The sequence below is a fragment of the Coregonus clupeaformis genome, chromosome 21, assembly GCF_020615455.1.
Source record: "Coregonus clupeaformis isolate EN_2021a chromosome 21, ASM2061545v1, whole genome shotgun sequence".
In the NCBI taxonomy this organism is placed as follows: Eukaryota; Metazoa; Chordata; class Actinopteri; order Salmoniformes; family Salmonidae; genus Coregonus; species Coregonus clupeaformis.
The window spans coordinates 50442738-50452229 of record NC_059212.1 but is presented as its reverse complement, the minus strand read 5'-3'; the positions used below and the strand labels follow the sequence as shown (position 1 = coordinate 50452229).

General features: G+C 43.7%; 1 protein-coding gene across 1 annotated transcript in view; it reads left to right on the top strand.

The window, feature by feature from the left end:
* The first annotated feature begins 2442 nt into the window (after positions 1-2442).
* Positions 2443-9492, top strand: part of LOC121535419 (caytaxin) — a 29193-nt gene continuing 22143 nt past the window's right edge. Inside the window, exon 1 of the mRNA XM_041842461.2 lies at positions 2443-3336. The gene's annotated coding sequence lies outside the window, so the exon portion shown is untranslated. The remainder of the gene's footprint in view (positions 3337-9492) is intronic.

The following is a 9492-nucleotide window of genomic DNA, read 5'->3' as shown; positions in this document are numbered from 1 at the left end:
TTCCACTGGCCCCGATTCGGCAGGCAAGCTAAATGAATTAATGTAATTAATTACTGTAATGAATTACTGCAAATTTGGACCTAGAAGGAAATGTATGCATTGGTTCTATACGTTACTGTTATGCAGGAACATTCAAGGTTACAGGCAAGATACAAACAGTAGATCTACTTACACTAGGGTGGATAGGAGGATTAATTCAAATCACTACCTATAATCCTCCCACCCATAAACCCATACACACACACACTCCGAACACATGCTTGCATGCACAGCATACATATGTTTATTACTTTCCTGGGAACAGTGGGATGTTGTATATCTGTTGTGTGTAAGTTTAACTATCTGACAGGAGCTCACCTGTGGTCCTATACCTAATTAATTGTGGCTCTACCTATCAGCCTTGTCTGTACTTTAGTGGGATCCATACCAGGGAGGGGTTTTCAGTCTTTACTGTAGTGGGATCCATACCAGGGAGGGGTTTTCAGTCTTTACTGTAGTGGGATCCATACCAGGGAGGGGTTTTCAGTCTTTACTGTAGTGGAAGGATTCAGCTACTGTAGTGGGATCGATACAGGGAGGGGTTTTCAGTCTGTATAGTGGGATCCATACCAGGGAGGGGTTTTCAGTCTTTACTGTAGTGGGATCGATGCCAGGTGTTTCCTAGAGCCTTCGTTAGTAACGTGGCTCCTAAAAACCTTCGCACATCTACGAGTCCAGACCACTCGTAGAGCGGCCAAAGTACATCGTTAGATGCTATTTCGCCCTCTCGCCTCACTTTATTCATAGACGATCTCCTCTAAACATAGAATCAAGATGTCAGGCTATCTGTCTGACTGTGACTGCCTATAACTTCAAAACCAAGTTGACTACAAATAGAAAGTTGCCAAACTATTTGCAATTGTTACAAACAAGTCAAGGATTCAATTATGCTTTAAATGAAAACCGAGATTACTACATGAAAAGATACATAGGCTACATGGGCCTATATAAGCTATTTTATTCATATTGAAAAAAATTTTCATGTTCAATAAAAAGCCTATTTGCAGCCATGGGTGGTAATATCTCTCTAGGAGCCGATCCGTTGTCAGTATTGTGGAATAATTATAATGTAAAAGTATGATGTGAATGGAGAAACCTGATCCGAGAGCAGCGCTGCTTTTCTTGTGATCCTATCAGTATCGACACATGGTCTAACGACGCACTGAGAACGTTCTCTCTAAGTGCATGTTTGGGAAGCGGTCATAAAAACGATCATCGTAAAGCTCAAGTTACATCTCAACTGGGAAACAAGGCAGTAGCATCAGATGAGATAGTACTCTCTGGCGCCACCCTGTGGCATACACGTGAAGACACAGAGGTGAGGTGAGTTACTGTCGACCTGTTTTCCTTAATCCTCTTCATACCTATGTGGAACATAAGACTTCCAAGAGAGAGCGCCAGTAGACCTTACTATAGCACCCATAGTGTGAAGACATGGTTACAAATGATATAACCATGATGTATGTAGACTATCTGACATGGAATCTACCCTGGGAGTCTAAGCTAGCTGTCTCAATGCAATGTAAGAGTGTGTCCTCTGGACAAAGCGTTCTGCATGCAAGACACAAGGAAAGCAACTGGCCATTATTACACATGACTGGATTAGAATAGGACTCTGACTGGATACAGAAATAGACTCAATACAAAAATAACTTAACTAGACAAAAGACCTATCTGAAACCAAGCTAACCCGTGGCACTGTGTGTGTTTCTACTCTGAGACACTAAGAGGAAAGTGATCATGATTAATTTCTCTGTTGAATTCGTCCTTTAAGAAATGAACTCAAGCTGCTTTTGGGGGGGGGGCTCATTATGTCAACCTTGTGCCAAGAGAAAAAGTATCTTCATGTATACAATAGGACTTTTTAAAATTATCACACATATTGTATGTATACTTTGAACATGTCGGTAAAATGTATGTCGGTAATATAGTATTGGTATAAATTGTGAGCTCTAATGCGCAGTATATTTGAAAGCTTTTAAGGTCTCCTGATGAAAATGCAGCATGTGGAGGGTGCTGGAAATCAGCCTGCTTTTAGAACTCAAGTTATTAATAGAACGTGTAAACATGACCCCAAAATGCATTTCACCTCACCCTCTCAGCCAATGGCAGGGTCAGAAAACCAGTGGCTGTGCCGCTTGGGAAGCGTGCATTACAGCCCTAGAGGGAGAGATGCATCTCTCTGTACTCTGACACTGCCCAGAGCGCCGTGCAGCTGTACTGAGTGAAAGAGGAGGGGGAGGAGAGAGAGGAGAGAGAGGAGGGGGGGAGGTGGGGGAGGAGGGAGAGTAAAGGGGAAGAGGAGGATGGGGAGGAGAAATGCAAGCATCAGTGGCACAGGCAGAATGAGAGAGAGCAGGGAGCGGAATTATGTGGAGAAGGACTTTATTAAAAAGAGAGAGAGAGAGAGAGAGAGAGAGAGAGAGAGAGAGAGAGAGAGAGAGAGAGAGAGAGAGATGCTGTTGCCAGGGAAGAGTGTGCATGAGGAATCGTCCATCTTTAACAGCTTGTGAGGGATAAACGAATATGAAAAACTAGGGCCGAACGCAGGAATAACTGCTCATAGAAGACAAAACCAACCAGATCATACTACTACAGGCTGTGTATTATAACTCCAGTCTATCAGATTCACACAGAGAAAGGAGGAAGAAGATGGAGAGGAAGAGTATGTGTGAATCAGACGGGTGAGATGACATAACCCCCCCATCACACAGCGACCACAACCATGATGTCATCGCAGCGGGATTAGAGAGCCTGCCTGGGCATTACAGCTGGGGACGGGGTGTGTATGTGTTCTAACGTGTGTGAACTCTGAAGAAGATGGAGAGGAGATCCCGTTAGGAATAAAGGGCCACAGATAGATCATCACAACACAATCTGGGGTACATGGAGAGGAACGTTTATTCCCACGGCAACTGGACACAGATGAGAAACTGTTGTTTTAGCAGAAGGGAGCTCTGCTGAACAGAACAGAACACAGGTGTATGTTCCTACCATAGACTGTGGTTCCTACCCACCCAGGTCCACAGGGAGCCATTCTCTGCCTGTAGCGGTCCCAAACACCCAGGGTTGGAGCGGTGACACCCAGGGCTGGAGCCTGGACCTGAGCCCCTGGTTGGCACCTATAGCATGCTTCACCTGGCCTCACCTGGTCTCATCACCTAGCATTACCTGGTCTCATCACCAAGCATTACCTGTGGATTATCCTGGGCTTCCCAGGGAAGAGGAAGAGGACAGAAGAAGAAAAACAGAAACATTCAGAGTCAGCTACAGGAGACAGAGAACTTCCTGTTGAATGTGAGTGTTCTATACTCTACTGTGTTCTACTAGCCTGAGTGTCAGTCTGTTTGTACTTTCACGCTAACTCCCTGTGTCACATTGTCATACCAAGGTTTGTCTTGACACTGACAGCAATGGAGTTGGAAAGAGCACAGGCTATGTTTCCACTATATGTGGCCAATGACAATATACTGTCATCATTGCCTTTTTTTTTTTTTACCTCAGTCAGTGATGTCCTTCCTTAGAGTGTTCAGAATGTTCAGTTCTAGAACTGTTCTATGTGATGATGATGATGATGACGACGATGATGATGATGATGCATTCTAACTCTGGAGCAATGAGTCTAGTCCTGAGCCCATGCTATATTGATCGATCAGCTGACCTTTCATGCATCATTACATGCAGCTAATCTGGTTCAAATTACAGAGACATTGTGTTTTTCTATTCATCAACCGGAGTTAGGATCGCTGACATGGAGTATGAGGCAGAGGCACAGGCTGCGTCTCAAATAGCTATCCTATTCTGATACTATCATCACCGTGCCTATTGAATGTCTGCATCATTAAAATGGCATGAAGATTTGGCATAGTGGTTTGAGAAAGTATTCACCCCCCCTTGGCATTTTTCCTATTTTGTTGCCTTACAACCTGGAATTAAAATATTTTTTTTTTTTTTTTTGGGGGTTTGTATCATTTGATTTACACAACATGCCTACCACTTTGAAGATGCAAAATATTTTTTGGGGTGAAACAAAAAAACTGAACTTGAGCGTGCATAACTATTAAAATGGCATGAAGATTTGGCATAGTGGTTTGAGAAAGTATTCACCCCCCCTTGGCATTTTTCCTATTTTGTTGCCTTACAACCTGGAATTAAAATATATTTTTTTTTGGGGGGGTTTGTATCATTTGATTTACACAACATGCCTACCACTTTGAAGATGCAAAATATTTTTTGGGGTGAAACAAAAAAACTGAACTTGAGCGTGCATATTTGTAGAGCCACCTTTTGCAGCAATTACAGCTGCAAGTCTCTTGGGGTATGTCTCTATAAGCTTGGCACATCTAGCCACTGGGATTTTTGCCCATTCTTCAAGGCAAAACTGCTCCAGCTCCTTCAAGTTGGATGGGTTCCGCTGGTGTATAGCAATCTTTAAGTCATACCACAGATTCTCAATTGGATTGAGGTCTGGGCTTTGACTAGGCCATTCCAATACATTTTAATGTTTCCTCATAAACCACTCAAGTGTTGCATTAGCAGTATGCTTAGGGTCATTGTCCTGCTGGAAGGTGAACCTCCGTCCCAGTCTCAAATCTATGGAAGACTGAAACAGATTTCCCTCAAGAATTTCCTTGTATTTAGCGCCATCCATCATTCCTTCAATTCTGACCAGTTTCCCAGTCCCTGCCGATGAAAAACATCCCCACAGCATGATCCTGCCACCACCATGCTTCATTGTGGGGATGGTGTTCTCGGGTTGATGAGAGGTGTTGGGTTTGCGCCAGACATAGCGTTTTCCTTGATGGCCAAAAAGCTCAATTTTAGTCTGACAAGAGTACCTACTCCCACATGCCTTTTGGCGAACACCAAATGTTTTTTCTTTAAGCAATGGCTTTTTGCTGGCCACTCTTCCGTAAAGCCCAGCTCTGTGGAGTGTACGGCTTAAAGTGGCCCTATGGACAGATACTCCAATCTCCGCTGTGGAGCTTTGCAGCTCCTTCAGGGTTATCTTTGGTCTCTTTGTTGCCTCTCTGATTAATGCCCTCCTTGCCTGGTCCGTGAGTTTTGGTGGGCGGCCCTCTCAGGTTTGTTGTGGTGCCATATTCTTTCAATTTTTTTATAATGGATTTAATGGTGCTCCTTGGGATGTTCAAAGTTTCTGATATTTTTTTATAACCCAACCCTGATCTGTACTTCTCCACAACTTTGTCCCTGTCCTGTTTGGAGAAATCCTTGGTCTTCATGGTGCCGCTTGCTTGGTGGTGCCCCTTGCTTAGTGGTGTTGCAGACTCTGGGGCCTTTCATAACAGGTGTATATACAGTGGGGGAAAAAAGTATTTAGTCAGCCACCAATTGTGCAAGTTCTCCCACTTAAAAAGATGAGAGAGGCCTGTAATTTTCATCATAGGTACATTTCAACTATGACAGACAAAATGAGGAAAAAAATTCCAGAAAATCACATTGTAGGATTGTTTATGAATTTATTTGCAAATTATGGTGGAAAATAAGTATTTGGTCAATAACAAAAGTTTCTCAATACTTTGTTATATACCCTTCGTTGGCAATGACACAGGTCAAATGTTTTCTGTAAGTCTTCACAAGGTTTTCACACACTGTTGATGGTATTTTGGCACATTCCTCCATGCAGATCGCCTCTAGAGCAGTGATGTTTTGGGGCTGTCGCTGGGCAACACAGACTTTCAACTCCCTCCAAAGATTTTCTATGGGGTTGAGATCTGGAGACTGGCTAGGCCACTCCAGGACCTTGAAATGCTTCTTACGAAGCCACTCCTTCGTTGCCCGGGCGGTGTGTTTGGGATCATTGTCATGCTGAAAGACCCAGCCACGTTTCATCTTCAATGCCCTTGCTGATGGAAGGAGGTTTTCACTCAAAATCTCACGATACATGGCCCCATTCATTCTTTCCTTTACACGGATCAGTCGTCCTGGTCCCTTTGCAGAAAAACAGCCCCAAAGCATGATGTTTCCACCCCCATGCTTCACAGTAGGTATGGTGTTCTTTGGATGCAACTCAGCATTCTTTGTCCTCCAAACACGACGAGTTGAGTTTTTACCAAAAAGTTATATTTTGGTTTCATCTGACCATACGACATTCTCCCAATCCTCTTCTAGATCATCCAAATGCACTCTAGCAAACTTCAGACGGGCCTGGACATGTACTGGCTTAAGCAGGGGGACACGTCTGGCACTGCAGGATTTGAGTCCCTGGTGGCGTAGTGTGTTGCTGATGGTAGGCTTTGTTACTTTGGTCCCAGCTCTCTGCAGGTCATTCACTAGGTCCCCTCGTGTGGTTCTGGGATTTTTGCTCACCGTTCTTGTGATCATTTTGACCCCACGGGGTGAGATCTTGCGTGGAGCCCCAGATCGAGGGAGATTATCAGTGGTCTTGTATGTCTTCCATTTCCTAATAATTGCTCCCACAGTTGATTTCTTCAAACCAAGCTGCTTACCTATTGCAGATTCAGTCTTCCCAGCCTGGTGCAGGTCTACAATTTTGTTTCTGGTGTCCTTTGACAGCTCTTTGGTCTTGGCCATAGTGGAGTTTGGAGTGTGACTGTTTGAGGTTGTGGACAGGTGTCTTTTATACTGATAACAAGTTCAAACAGGTGCCATTAATACAGGTAACGAGTGGGGGACAGAGGAGCCTCTTAAAGAAGAAGTTACAGGTCTGTGAGAGCCAGAAATCTTGCTTGTTTGTAGGTGACCAAATAATTATTTTCCACCATAATTTGCAAATAAATTCATTAAAAATCCTACAATGTGATTTTCTGGAGAAAAGAAAATCTCAATTTGTCTGTCATAGTTGACGTGTACCTATGATGAAAATTACAGGCCTCTCTCATCTTTTTAAGTGGGAGAACTTGCACAATTGGTGGCTGACTAAATACTTTTTTTCCCCCACTGTATACTGAGATCATGTGACAGATCATGTGACACTTAGATTGCACACAGGTGGACTTTATTTAACTAATTATGTGACTTCTGAAGGTAATTGGTTGCACCAGATCTTATTTAGGGGCTTCATAGCAAAGGGGGTGAATACATATGCACGCACCACTTTTCCGTTATTTATTTTTGAGAACTTTTTGAAACAAGTTATTTTTTTATTTCACTTCACCAATTTTGACTATTTTGTGTATGTCCATGACATGAAATCCAAATAAAAATCAATTTAAATTACAGGTTGTAATGCAATAAAATAGGAAAAACGCCAAGGGGGATGAATAATTTTGCAGGGCACTGTAACAGAATACACCCCTGTAGTCTGGTTGTTAAGCACGGTCTGATAATATTATCAATGCCTCTATTGAAAGTGTCTGCAATGCATCATTTAAATGTCTTGACTTTTTTGCTCTTTAGCTATGGGGCAGGCACATGGTCCCATGCCCAGACAAAAGGCTGTGTGATGTGTGACTGTATCCAATCAGGCGGTAGGGTAGGTAGCATGTGAGAGATTGTGTGTGAGAGAGCTGTAGAATGATTCTGCACACTCTGGAACCAATGGGCCCCGGTCAAAAGCAGTGCACTAAATAGGGAATAGGGTGCCATTTGAGACTTAACCTGGATGTAAATCATCTAGCAGTAGACATGTTCAGGCCACACCTCTGACTCTGTAGTGTTAATGTAGCAGGCCACACCTCTGACTCTGTAGTGTTAATGTTTGCAGGCCACACCTCTGACTCTGTAGTGTTAATGTGTGCAGGCCACACCTCTGACTCTGTAGTGTTAATGTATGCAGGCCACACCTCTGACTCTGTAGTGTTAATGTTTGCAGGCCACACCTCTGACTCTGTAGTGTTAATGTGTGCAGGCCACACCTCTGACTCTGTAGTGTTAATGTATGCAGGCCACACCTCTGACTCTGTAGTGTTAATGTGTGCAGGCCACACCTCTGACTCTGTAGTGTTAATGTTTGCAGGCCACACCTCTGACTCTGTAGTGTTAATGTATGCAGGCCACACCTCTGACTCTGTAGTGTTAATGTAGCAGGCCACACCTCTGACTCTGTAGTGTTAATGTTTGCAGGCCACACCTCTGACTCTGTAGTGTTAATGTTTGCAGGCCACACCTCTGACTCTGTAGTGTTAATGTTTGCAGGCCACACCTCTGACTCTGTAGTGTTAATGTAGGCAGGCCACACCTCTGACTCTGTTGTGTTAATGTAGGCAGGCCACACCTCTGACTCTGTAGTGTTAATGTATGCAGGCCACACCGCTGACTCTGTAGTGTTAATGTATGCAGGCCACACCTCTGACTCTGTAGTGTTAATGTGTGCAGGCCACACCTCTGACTCTGTAGTCTTAATGTATGCAGGCCACACCTCTGACTCTGTAGTGTTAATGTGGGCAGGCCACACCTCTGACTCTGTAGTGTTAATGTTTGCAGGCCTCTAGTATATCAGGGCTACAACGTATCAGTGTCTTGTCTCTAGTATATCAGGGCTACAACATATCAGTGCCTTGTCTCTAGTATATCAGGGCTACAACGTATCAGTGCCTTGTCTCTAGTATATCAGGGCTACAACGTATCAGTGTCTTGTCTCTAGTATATCAGGGCTACAACGTATCAGTGTCTTGTCTCTACTATATCAGGGCTACAACGTATCAGTGTCTTGTCTCTAGTATATCAGGGCTACAACGTATCAGTGTCTTGTCTCTAGTATATCAGGGCTACAACGTATCAGTGTCTTGTTTCTAGTATATCAGGGCTACAACGTATCAGTGCCTTGTCTCTAGTATATCAGGGCTACAACGTATCAGTGTCTTGTCTCTAGTATATCAGGGCTACAACGTATCAGTGTCTTGTCTCTAGTATAGCAGGGCTACAACGTATCAGTGTCTTGTCTCTAGTATATCAGGGCTACAACGTATCAGTGTCTTGTCTCTAGTATATCAGGGCTACAACGTATCAGTGCCTTGTCTCTAGTATATCAGGGCTACAACGTATCAGTCCCTTGTCTCTAGTATATCAGGGCTACAACATATCAGTGTCTTGTCTCTAGTATATCAGGGCTACAACGTATCAGTGCCTTGTCTCTAGTATATCAGGGCTACAACGTATCAGTGCCTTGTCTCTAGTATATCAGGGCTACAACGTATCAGTGCCTTGTCTCTAGTATATCAGGGCTACAACGTATCAGTGCCTTGTCTCTAGTATATCAGGGCTACAACGTATCAGTGTCTTGTTTCTAGTATATCAGGGCTACAACGTATCAGTGTCTTGTCTCTAGTATATCAGGGCTACAACGTATCAGTGCCTTGTCTCTAGTATATCAGGGCTACAACGTATCAGTGTCTTGTCTCTAGTATATCAGGGCTACAACGTATCAGTGCCTTGTCTCTAGTATATCAGGGCTACAACGTATCAGTGCCTTGTCTCTAGTATATCAGGGCTACAACGTATCAGTGCCATGTCTCTAGTATATCAGGGCTA